This window comes from Apium graveolens, chromosome 8, assembly GCF_009905375.1.
Source record: "Apium graveolens cultivar Ventura chromosome 8, ASM990537v1, whole genome shotgun sequence".
Classification (NCBI taxonomy): Eukaryota; Viridiplantae; Streptophyta; class Magnoliopsida; order Apiales; family Apiaceae; genus Apium; species Apium graveolens.
The window spans coordinates 98,046,242-98,058,235 of NC_133654.1; the positions used below are offsets into that span (position 1 = coordinate 98,046,242).

At 42.8% G+C, this 11,994-nt stretch overlaps 1 non-coding gene across 1 annotated transcript; it reads right to left on the bottom strand.

Moving 5' to 3' along the window:
* Positions 1 to 1,042: 1,042 nt before the first annotated feature.
* On the bottom strand, positions 1,043 to 1,149 carry LOC141681676 (small nucleolar RNA R71). The gene has a single exon (XR_012559102.1). It is a non-coding gene; the product is annotated as a small nucleolar RNA R71 (small nucleolar RNA).
* Positions 1,150 to 11,994: the final 10,845 nt, after the last annotated feature.

The following is an 11,994-nucleotide window of genomic DNA, read 5'->3' on the forward strand; positions in this document are numbered from 1 at the left end:
GTAGTATGGTATTCGTACAACGAAAGTTGGCGTTTATCAGTTTCGTGTTATCTGATTAGTGTCATCACCATTACATGCTAAGGTTAAGAACGAAAAGGCTATTGAATGAAGTATTTAATGAAGTTAGATACCCATGTTTGTGTCATATATTATTCAACTCTTTTTAATCTCCTAGTTTATGTCCTTGGTATAATTCTAGTTAATCTTAATTATAAACAACCTCAAATTGTTATTCGTCTTAGCATTGGATAATAGTCATACTAGTGTTGCATAAATACATTGATTGAAATTAACCAAAACTAGTCTCTGTGGGAGCGAACTAGAATTAATTCTTTATTACTTGTGATCGCGTATACTTGCGTGAATATTAGCCTGTGTTCTAGCCCTAACAAGTTTTTCACGCCGCTACCGGGGACTGCGGTGTTAATTTTTAGTTTATGTGTTTGTCATCATTGGTCATTAAAGTTCAGTGACTCGAACATTGTTACTTACTTATTTCCTTGACGTGTTTCAGGTAATCTAGTGAGCTTGTATGAATACACGTTCTCGGTCTCGTAAGAGAACACTGGATCAAGTTGAGCAAAAAGTAGTAGTAGAGGAGAAAGTTGAAGAAGAGATCTTAGTTGAGAAAGAAGAAGAGGTTCTTATTGCAATGGGAGAACCAGAAGCAAATCCAAAGGCTTTGATGGACTACTCTCAACCGAAGATCAATGATATTCAGTCTAGCATTGTTCAACCAGCCATCTCGGCTAATACCTTTGAGATCAAGTCGAGCACGATTCAGATGATACAGAACTCAGTTCAGTTTGGGGGTTCTCTGACAGAAGACCCCAACATGCACATCAGAGATTTCATCGAGATCTGCAACACTTTCAAGTTCAATGGAGTTTCTGAAGATGCTATTAAGTTGAGGCTTTTCCCATTCTCTCTACGGGATAAAGCTAAGTGCTGGTTACATTTGCTACCACCAGGGTCTATCACCAAATGGGAGGATCTTGCTCAAAAGTTCTTAACTAAATTCTTTCTTATGGCGAAGACTGCTGCAATCAGAAACACACTTACTCAACTTGCTCAGCAATCTAGGGAATCTTTATGTGAGGCTTGAGATCGATATAAGAAGATGCTTAAGAAGTGTCCTCATCATGGGATGCCTGACTGGATGATCATTAACTGTTTCTATAATGGTTTGGGTGCTATTTCTAGACCCATGCTTGATGCAGCATCAGGAGGAGCCTTGTGGGCTAAAAGCTACGATGAAGCTTATGAATTTATTGAACTGATGGCTACTAATGAATACCAGAATCCTACTCAGAGACTATCTTAGGGCAAGGTAGCATGAATTCTGGAGTTGGATGCAGTTACTGCTATAATTGCTCAACTTAAGGCTTTGATGATGAAGGTGGATTCTCTGTCTAACTATGGAGTTAATCAGATCACCAGTGTCTGTGAACCTTGTGTTGGTGCCCATGAGACTGATCAGTGTGCCATTTCTAGTGAATCAGCTCAGTTTGTGAGCAACTTTCAGAGGTCGTAGCAACTTGTACCAGCCACCTATCATCCTAACAACCATAATCATCCTAACTTTAGTTGGAGCAACACTCAGAATGCGGTTCAACAAACTTATCAGCAGTATCCAGCAAAGCAGTACAACCCCCCTGGTTTTCAGCAATCGCAATACACACCAAGGCAACAACTCCAGCTGCAACAGCCTAATGAAAAATCTGAATTGGAAGAGTTGAGGCTCATGTGCAAGAGCCAAGTGGATTCTATTAAGACCTTAGAAAATCAAATTGGACAAATTGCCAATGCCTTGTTAAATCATCAACCTGGTACACCTCCTAGTGACACTGAAGTACTAGGAAAGAGGGAAGCTAAAGAGAAGGTAAAGGCAATACATTGAGGTCTGGGAAGGTTGCAAATCCCGAACACTCTCAAGTTTCGGATGAAGAAGTTGTAGCTGAAGAAGAAGTGCAGAAGGAAGCAGAAGTGGAACCAAGGAAGAGTAATATATGGGATATATCATGTAATTATTTTGCTAATTAATAATTATGATATATGTTCAGTATCTATTTTGTGAATTATTTGTTAAGTGATTGTTATGGGTAAAAAGCTAAGGTTATTACTTGCTGTATTTAATACTAAGATTCGGGAGCTCAAGGCCTTTAATGGCTGCTCTCGTACTTCGTAGCTTTATTCTGCCTTTACGAGATGCCTACGTATCTCTGTGAATTAGAGAATCAAGCCAAAAAACGTAGTTCTGATTTGTGGGGTGAGGCCCCTTATATAGATGTGGGAGTCCTTGAATTGGACTTGGTATAGGAGACTTGGTGGACAAGCCTCTGAATTAGGATAGCTGAATTAGGATAGACTTAGGAGTCCTAGGAAGTAGGAAGCTGATTCCTTATCCTTTTAGGTCCCCTTGAGGCTAATCTATAAGGATTTATATCCTTATCGGGACTCTTCTCAATAGCTGATTTTTCCCTTATTAATTAATTACGAAATTAATTAATAATTAGGGCTTTTGGGCCTTTTTTATTCCATCAGGCCTGATCTGGTCCATCAGGCTTAACCTTTCTGGTCTGAGTTTCATATATCTTTTTATTGGGCCTAGCAGCCCACAACTTGTACAATTAATGCAGTATTTAACTATACAATCATAATTTATTTATCCCTATCATTTGCCCCCCAACTTTTGGGAAACATTGAATAGGTTTCGCAGAAGTTAAGTCTATTTGTTCCCTTATAGGGTTTCGTTTTTCCGTAAAGTGTGGAGCGACCTACACGTTTACAACGAATTTTTCCTTTTATTTAGGAATTATTTTGATTTCCAGGAATTTTTCCCTTATTTCCGGGATTTTTCCCTAATTTCTGGAATTTTCCCTAATTTTTCTGGGATTTTCCCTAATTTTTCTGGGATTTTTCCTTATTTTTCTGGGATTTATCCTTAATTTCTGGATTTTTCCCTTAATTTCTGGATTTTTCCCTTAATTTCTGGGATTTATCCTTAATTTCTGCAATTTTCCCTTAATTTCTGGATTTTTCCCTTAATTTCTGGGATTTATCCTTAATTTCTGGATTTTTCCCTTAATTTCTGGATTTTTTCCTTAATTTCTGGGATTTATCCTTAATTTCTAGAATTTTCCCTTAATTTCTGGGATTTATCCTTAATTTCTGGATTTTTCCCTTAATTTCTGGATTTTTCCCTTAATTTTTGGGATTTATCCTTAATTTCTGGAATTTTCCCTTAATTTCTGGATTTTTCCCTTAATTTCTGGGATTTATCCTTAATATCTGGATTTTTCCCTTAATTTCTGGATTTTTCCCTTAATTTCTGGGATTTATCCTTAATTTCTGGAATTTTCCCTTAATTTCTGGGATTTATCCTTAATTTCTGGATTTATTCCTTAATTTCTGGATTTTTCCCTTAATTTCTGGGATTTATCCTTAATTTCTGGATTTTTCCCTAATTTCCCGGGACTTATCCTTATTTTTCTGGATTTTTCCCTAATTTCCCGGGACTTATCCTTAATTTTCTGGCTTAAAATCGATCAGAATGCATTCGAAATCGATCAGGATGCAGACAAAATCGATCAGGATGCAGCCAAAATCGATCAGGATGCAGCCAAAATCGATCAGGATCCTGATCGAATTAGCTCAGGATCTTACACTCTGGTCGACAGGATTCCTGATCGATTTCGATCAGGATTCTGACCGAATTGGCCTTCAAAGTGACACCCTAGTCGATTGCTACACGGGCTTAATCGATCAGGATTCCTGATCGATTTCGATCAGGACTCTGAACGAATTAAATGGCTCTCGACCATTCTGATCGAATGGAATATCGATCAGGACTCTGTTCTCCGTCGATCAGGACTCTGGTCGATCTTAGGGGATTTCTTCCCTCCTGTTCGAATAGCATATCGATCAGGACTCTCTTTTGCATCGATCAGGACTCTGATCGAACCATATTAAGGTTCTGGTCGATTTTTGACTTTTTAAATTCCACAGGAGCTTCTAGATTGTTCCTGATACTTCTTGTAGATGGGCCTTTAGGTTGGGCCTGGCTAAATGGGCCTAAAAACGCCTCGTATTCCGAGCTTTTCGCCTATATAAGTGTAGTGTGGAGTGAGAATCCTCACTTCACTTCCCACTTCTCATTTCATCTCACATTTTTCTCTAAAGTTCTCCCTTTTGAAGGCGATTTCCGGCGACCAAAGCCACCGCAGCTCCTCCATTCTCAAGTATTTCTGGGTTTCAAGCCTTCAACCGAAGCATATTAATGGCGGACCGTGACCTAGCTCGTTTGCAGAAGATGAATGTCTCTAAGAGAGGTACAAACATCCAAATTCAATCTCCATATACTTCCCTCATTGATATGATTAACTCGAGAGGTGATGAATATCCTTCTCTGTCTGAGTTAGATTCGTATAATCATGGTAACACTTTTCATGAGTTAGATGGTAGGATAGAGTCTATGAATACCCTGTACAGACTTCCACCCCACCTTAGGATCACTCCAGCCGCCCCTGGGGATAGGACTTGTAATTGGGAGGGGGATACCCTGTTCATTTATCGAGGAGCCCTGACCGCAGGTCTTAGGTTCCCATTTCACGAATTTATTCCTCGTTTACTAGCCGATGTACGAATCAACCCTTGTCAACTCCCTCCTAACGCCTGGAGGAACATTATCTGTTTTATGGTCCTTTGTCTCAGGAATAGCTTTCCTCTTTCCGTAGCAGTCTTTAGGAAAGTTTTCCAATTCTATAATAGTTCCATGAGTCGGCCGGGCTGGGTTTTAATTCGCCAACGGCCCAAAATTCCCCATATCTTTGATAGTAACTCTATAGTTGAGAACAACCCTAAATGGAGGGATGAGTTTGTTAGGCTGACCTGGGCTGGGGGTGATTGGGCCACACTCTTCCGTAGGCCATTTTGCAAAGTATCAGATGGTAGTCCTGGTAGCATCAGATTAACTGATGAGGAGGAGGTGGCCTACCAAGCCTTAATTTCAGACGATGGGAAAACAGACACCTGGACCCTTTTAGAGGAGTTTTCCTTGAAGAAAGTTGGTCTCTCCCAGGCCAGTGATAAGGGTAAACTTATACCTGCGAAATTATTTTTCCTTCTCTTTAACCGTACTTTTTCTTTTTTCTGGATTTTAATATTCCTTCTGCTTTTCCTTTCAGCTTGTGAGGCTATTAATAACGTCAATAGGCCCAAGGAGGGGGAATCTGGCCGCCAGAAGAGGGCCAAGTTAAACAGGGATCCCAGGAGCAAACCTGACGGTCCTACTTTCCTTAAGCCCCACGTCCCGGTGGTCGAGCTGGGGGACGATGTGGATCCTCCACTTAAGGCACATTCCTTCAGGCCTAACTGGGGCTTCAGGAGGAGCGATACGGTGGTTGGATCCACCAAACATGCCAAGGATTGGTCGTACCACTCCATCACTCCCCATGATTTCACTAACATTGTTACGGGGAGTGATGTCGAGACTATTGAGCTTCTGGGCTCTCAAGCCCAAGCTGCGGTAATTTTCTTTTTTCTTCTCTTCCTTTTGTGAATTTCAACTTTTCTTGTATCCCAATAAATTTGCGCCAACTCATACATATTTCTTTGCAGAGTAATACCTATTTCCAGGCGGCCCTACATCAGGCTAGATCTTGGAAGGGTAACTCTGATGTTTTTGAAAAGGAGATGAAGAAGTGGGAGGAGAGAGCCAAGGTCCTAGAGAAGAAGCTAGACACGAAGAAAGAGGAGCTGGCTAAGGCTCATTCCGAGCTGGTGAAACTTAGGAGCGATAAGGATAAGCTCATTGATGACTACATGGATTCTGACAAGTTTAAGAATCTCATGGAGATTCATGATGAGGGTCTTTACTCCCTACAGTTCACTCAGGGATGGGATGCGGCCGTGAAGGCTGTTTCTGAGAAGTACCCGGGCTTAGTCGACCCTAAGGACTTTATAAGTCCTGAGCAGGCTGAGTCAGAGGACAGCATAGACGCCCTCTTCGACTCTCCTCAGCCAGATGATCGCATCTTGGATCCTAACACTGCTTCTCCTCCCGCTTCTCCTGCGAAGGACGCTGAAGGCGCTGATAAGGAGAAAGAGAATGAAGGCTCCCGCATGGAGGAGTAGTTTTTCTATTTTGTAATTTTATCCTTAATTTATGTCTGGACTTTTGTTTGTATTAAAACTTATTACCCTGCGGGGCTATGCTACTTTCCTTATTTGCATTCTCTCCTTCATTTTTCTGATACTTTAATATTCAAACTTGGCTTAATGGGTCACACAAGTATTATCACAACTCAAACATCCATAGGTTGAAATAATTTCGAACTCTTCAATTTCAAGTCTGGTTTTCCAAAACCTTACATAATATGGGTTCGACCCTGATCTATAATAGCTAAAAAAGAAAAATACTATGCAAACAAAGCTTCAAGGTGCTTTTAAACCTACTTGTCATAATGACAAGTGAGAATCGTACTTCGACCATCTTACACGTAGTAAACCTTCAGGTTTTGTGCGTGCCAGGTCCTCGGGACTTCAAAACCTTCCATAGTTTCCAGCTTGTAGGTTCCTCTACCCTGAACGCTCTTGACTCTGTACGGCCCTTCCCAATTTGGGGCAAGCTTTCCTTTCTGTCCAACACCAGAAGCCTCTATTTTTCTCAATACTAGATCTCCTTGTTTAAAAAATCTCTCTTTAACCCTTAGGTTGTAATAGAATGAAGCCTTTTTCTGATATTCTACTATCTTTGCATGTGCTTTATCTCGCACTTCATCAATTAAATCCAGGGCTAATCTCTGCCCTTCCTCATTTTCTTTCTCATCGAAGGCCTGAATCCTTGGAGAGGAATGTGATATCTCCACGGGAACTACTGCTTCCGCCCCATATGCCAACATGAAAGGAGTTGCATCTGTCGTGACTCTACAAGTAGTCCTGTAGGCCCATAATATTGGAAGGATTATCCGATTTGCTACCTCCGCTTGCCCATTGGCTTGCGGGTGAGCCACAGAGGTGAACCGTAACTCAATTTCATTTTCTTCGCAATACTTCTTGAATTCCTCGTTGTTGAATTGTGTTCCATTGTCAGTGACGAGGATACGGGGAATTCCATATCGGCACATAATGTTTTCCCACATGAATTGTGCAACCTGCTTAGTTGTGATTTTGGCCAAAGGTTTGGCTTCGATCCACTTGGTGAAATAATCAATGGCTACAATCAGAAACTTCCTTTGTGCTGTGGCCATAGGAAAAGGCCCTAGAATATCCATCCCCCACATAGCAAAGGGAATAGGTGAGTTGATAGAGGTCAGCATCTCGGGGGGTTGTCTGGCGACTGGTGCATGCTTCTGACAACGATCACACTTCTTTACATATTCTTTGGCATCAGCCATCATTTCTGGCCAATAGAAGCCTAAACGAGTTATCTTATGAGCCAAGGCCCTGCCCCCCAAGTGTTGCCCACAAATACCTCCATGCACTTCCTCAAGAGCTAAGCGTGCCTCATCGGGCCTGAGACACCTCAAGTAAGGAACCACGAAAGATCTTTTATATAGAATCCCATCTATCAAAGAGTACCTTAGTGCTCGAACAGTTAACTTCCGTGCCTCAATTGCATCGCTTGGCAACCAACCGGTCTGAATGTGAGCCTTGATGGGATCAATCCATGACGTCCCCAAGCCTACGGGAGCCACAAGCTTAACATCTATGCTTCGTGTCTTCAAAACACGGAAGTACACACTTCCTGAACTTTCTTCAATCTCAGATGAAGCAAACTTTGATAGCGCATCTGCTTTAGCATTTTCTTCCCTTGGAATGTGTTCAACATGGCATTCATTAAATTGGGTCATCACAGCCCTTACTAGGCGAACATACTTAGCCATCGTATCATCCCTTGCTTCAAATTCTCCCTTTACCTGGGATATGATCAACTTCGAGTCTCCACGGACCTTTAAGTTTTTGACTCTAAGTGTCCCAGCTAGACCAAGGCCAGCAATCAGGGCTTCATACTCTGCCTCATTGTTTGTGGTTGGGAAGTCTAGCTTCATGGCATACTCAATTAAGAATCCTTCAGGGCTTTGCAAAACCAACCCTGCTCCACTGGAATTTGTTTTTGATGCTCCATCAAAATAGAGAACCCAATATTCTTTCTCCTCGTCCCCATTGTCGACTCCCTTGTCTTGAGGTATGGTATCTTCCTGCCCCCCGACTTCTTGGTTGGGTATGGTACATTCCACCACGAAGTTAGCTAGTGCCTGGGCTTTTATGGCCGTACGTGGCTTATACTTGAGATCGAACTCTCCCAACTCTATTGCCCACTTAATCAGTCTCCCACTTGCCTTGGGACTGTGAATGATATTTCTCAGTGGCTGATTTGTTAGCACTTCAATTTGGTGAGCTTGAAAATAAGGACGCAGCTTTCTTGAAGCCATTACCAAGGCTAAAGCGAATTTCTCAATGGCTGAATAATTCAACTCAGCACCATGCAAAATTTTGCTGACATAGTATACGGGTTTCTGAACTTTCAGTTCCTCCTTAACCAACACCGCGCTCAAGGCGCTTTCTGAAACAGCCAAGTACAAGAATAAAATTTCACTCAGAACTGGCTTGGCCAACAACGGGGCCTGGCCCATATACTTCTTTAACTCTTCAAATGCCTTCTGATTTTCCTCACTCCATACAAAGTCTTTAATGTTCTTTAATGACTTGAAGAATGACAAGCACTTGTCTCCTGACTTGGAGATGAATCGTCCTAGCGCAGCAACCCTTCCTGTGAGTTTCTGAACATCCTTGACAGTTTTTGGGGGTTCCATGTCCAGGATTGCCTTTATTTTATCGGGGTTAGCCTCAATTCCCCTCTTTGAGACCATCAATCCCAAGAATTTTCCAGATCCTACTCCGAAAGCACACTTCGTCGGATTCAACATCATCTTGTGGTACCTCAGGACCTCAAAAGCTTCCCTTAAATGGGCTATATGATCAGTCTTTACTAGACTCTTGACTAACATGTCATCAACATAGACTTCCATAGTCTTACCAATAAGATCCTTAAAAATTCTATTCACCAACCTTTGATAGGTGGCTCCTGCATTCTTGAGACCAAACGCCATAACAAGATAACAATAAACACCAAAGTCAGTGATAAATGATACCTTTGGAATGTCATCCTTATGCATTTTGATCTGGTTGTATCCGCTAAACCCATCCATGAAACTCAGCATCTCATGTCCAACGGTGGCATCAATCAAAGTATCAATTCTAGGCAGCGGAAAACAGTCTTTGGGGCATGCATCATTCAGATCGGTGAAGTCTATACACATCCTCCACTTTCCATTAGCCTTCTTCACCATTACAGGGTTTGCTAACCACTCCGGAAATTGAATCTCCTCAATGAAACCAGCCTCTAAGAGCTTTTCCACTTCCTGCTTTATAGCCTCTTGTCTTTCCGGGGCAAAATTTCTTTTCTTTTGTTTCACTGTCTTCCGACTTGGATCCACGTTTAGCTTGTGAGTAATTAACTCCGGGTCTATGCCTGGCATATCAGCTGCTGACCATGCAAACACATCACTATTTTCTTGCAAAAATTTCACTAACTTCCCTCTAAGGGGCTCCTCTAATGTGGCTCCAATGAAAGTCATCCTCTCAGGATTCTTGGGATCTAAAGGAACCGAAACCAATTCTTCTGCTGGCCTTCCTCTATTCTCATCATTTTCTCGAACATCCATATCTTCAATAGGAAGAACCTGCCCCCCGACTCCATCTGCCCTCAAAGAGGCCACATAACAGCTTCTAGCCATTTTTTGATCTCCTCTCTCTTCTCCAATCCCGTTTCGGGTGGGAAACTTCATGACTGAATGGTAGGAAGAGGGGACTGCCTTGAAGGCATGTATCCCTGTTCTCCCCATGATAGCATTATAAGTTGAACTAGCCTTTACCACTACGAAATCCAGCATCTGCGTTGCTTGCCTTGGCTCCGTACCTATGGTGGTTGGCAACTTGATTATCCCTTCCACAAGACATTCTACTCCAGCAAATCCATATATCGGCATGTCGGTTGGTGTTAACTGGGAGTCGTTATACCCCATCCTTAGAAAGGTGTCGTGGAGCAAGATATCCACAGAAGCACCATTATCCACAAGGACCCTCTTAACCGGGCTATTTCCTATTATTGGTGTTATGACCAGCGGGTCGTCATGGGGAAACTTCACACCCTCTAGGTCGGAATCATCAAAAGCCAATGTTACTTCTGTCCTGGCCCTCTTCGGGGCTTCTCCAACAATATGCATAACCTCTCTAGTATATGCCTTTCTGGAATTTTTGGACAATCCAGCAGCAGTTGGACCTCCAAAGATCGTGTTTATCACAGGCCCTTGAGGTCTCGGCCCTCCATAAATGGTGTTTATAACTGGTCCTCTAGGTTGGGGATTCCGCCCCTGATCATCTTGGTCCCTCCTACGATCTTCAAAGTTCTTCCTTCCATTATTATTTCTGTCCCCTCCATCTCTAGTATACTTATTCAGTCTTCCTTTTCGAATCAAAAACTCAATTTCATCTTTCAATTGCCTACACTCATCAGTGTCATGGCCAACATCTTTGTGAAACCTGCAATACTTGCCCCTATCTAGCTTGGCGGGATCAGCCTTCAAGGGCTTAAGCCAGCGAATATCTCTGTCTTTCTCAATCTCCATCAAAATCTGACTTCTGGGAGCATTCAGCTTAGCGTATTCAGTGAACTTTTGCCCAGGTCCTCCCTTCTTGGGGGTTGAATCAGGGTTTTGTTCGGTTCTAGGATATTTGTCCTTAGCGATATACTCCAAATCAGTTTTTCGTTTCTTGCCTCCAGTGGGCTCATTACTTACTACGGTCTTCCTCATACTTTCTTCAACCTTGATATACTTCCCTGCCCTCTCTTGGAGCTGCAACATGCTCTCAGGGGGTCGTTTGGCCAAAGACATCTTAAAAAACTTATCCCTAGTTCCTTGTTGCAATGCTATCATGGCTACCTTATCATCAAGATCTGGGACTTTTAAAGCCTCCTTTGTAAAAACAATTCAGGTAATCTCTTAAGGATTCCTTAGCTCCTTGCACAAGACTCATAAGAGATGCTGAACTTTTCTCATGGACTCTTCCACTGATGAATTGCTTAATAAAAGCCTGACTTAGTTCTCTGAATGATCCAATAGAATTTGGGGGTAGGCGACTGTACCATCTTTGAGCCATACCCGACAGGGTTTGAGGGAAGGCCCGACATTTTATAGCATCATTCACGGGTTGCAGCAGCAGTGCATTAGAGAATGTCCTAACATGATTAGCGGGGTCTCTCGTGCCATCATAGGCTTTGATAGTGGGCATCTTGAATTTCCTTGAGACATGGGCATTCATTATCTCTTCTGTGAAGGGTGGAGTTGGATCATCAGGATCTCCAAGGGGAAGGAGATTGCTCGGATCAGTTCTTGGGACAGCAGCCCTTCTTCTTACCGGACCATCCAGGTCTATGATAGGAGGAGGATTTCTCCCCCTAGGAGGTATGTGGGGTCTGGTGGCTTGGTGAGCCTCCAAATCACGCCTCAGCCTTTGGATTTCAGCCTCATGAGCCCTGATCTTTTCCTGCACTTCTTGGGGATTCGCCCCTGGGGTGCTTTGGGGGCGTTGCCTTCCATCGACCATTGGCTCTTTTCCAGGACGCCTCCTTCTCGGGGCCACTTCATCATCCGAAGATTCGGAGTCTCTTTCAGTGTATGGACCAGAAAATTCCCGATCCTCAGGGATAGGATCCAAACCTCGTATATAGGGGGGCGACCGCCCTCGTGCTTCGCTTCGCCCAGCATATCCGCTTCCTCCAACCTCAGGGTGAAGGGGCATCCCATAAGGGGGGTTAGTAGTAACAATAGTTGAATATTCATACCCGACGGGTCGAGAATTCACAGGTATATGTATTTGTTGAACTTGAGGATTCGTACCTTGAATAGTCGGGGGAGTTGTCCCTTGTGG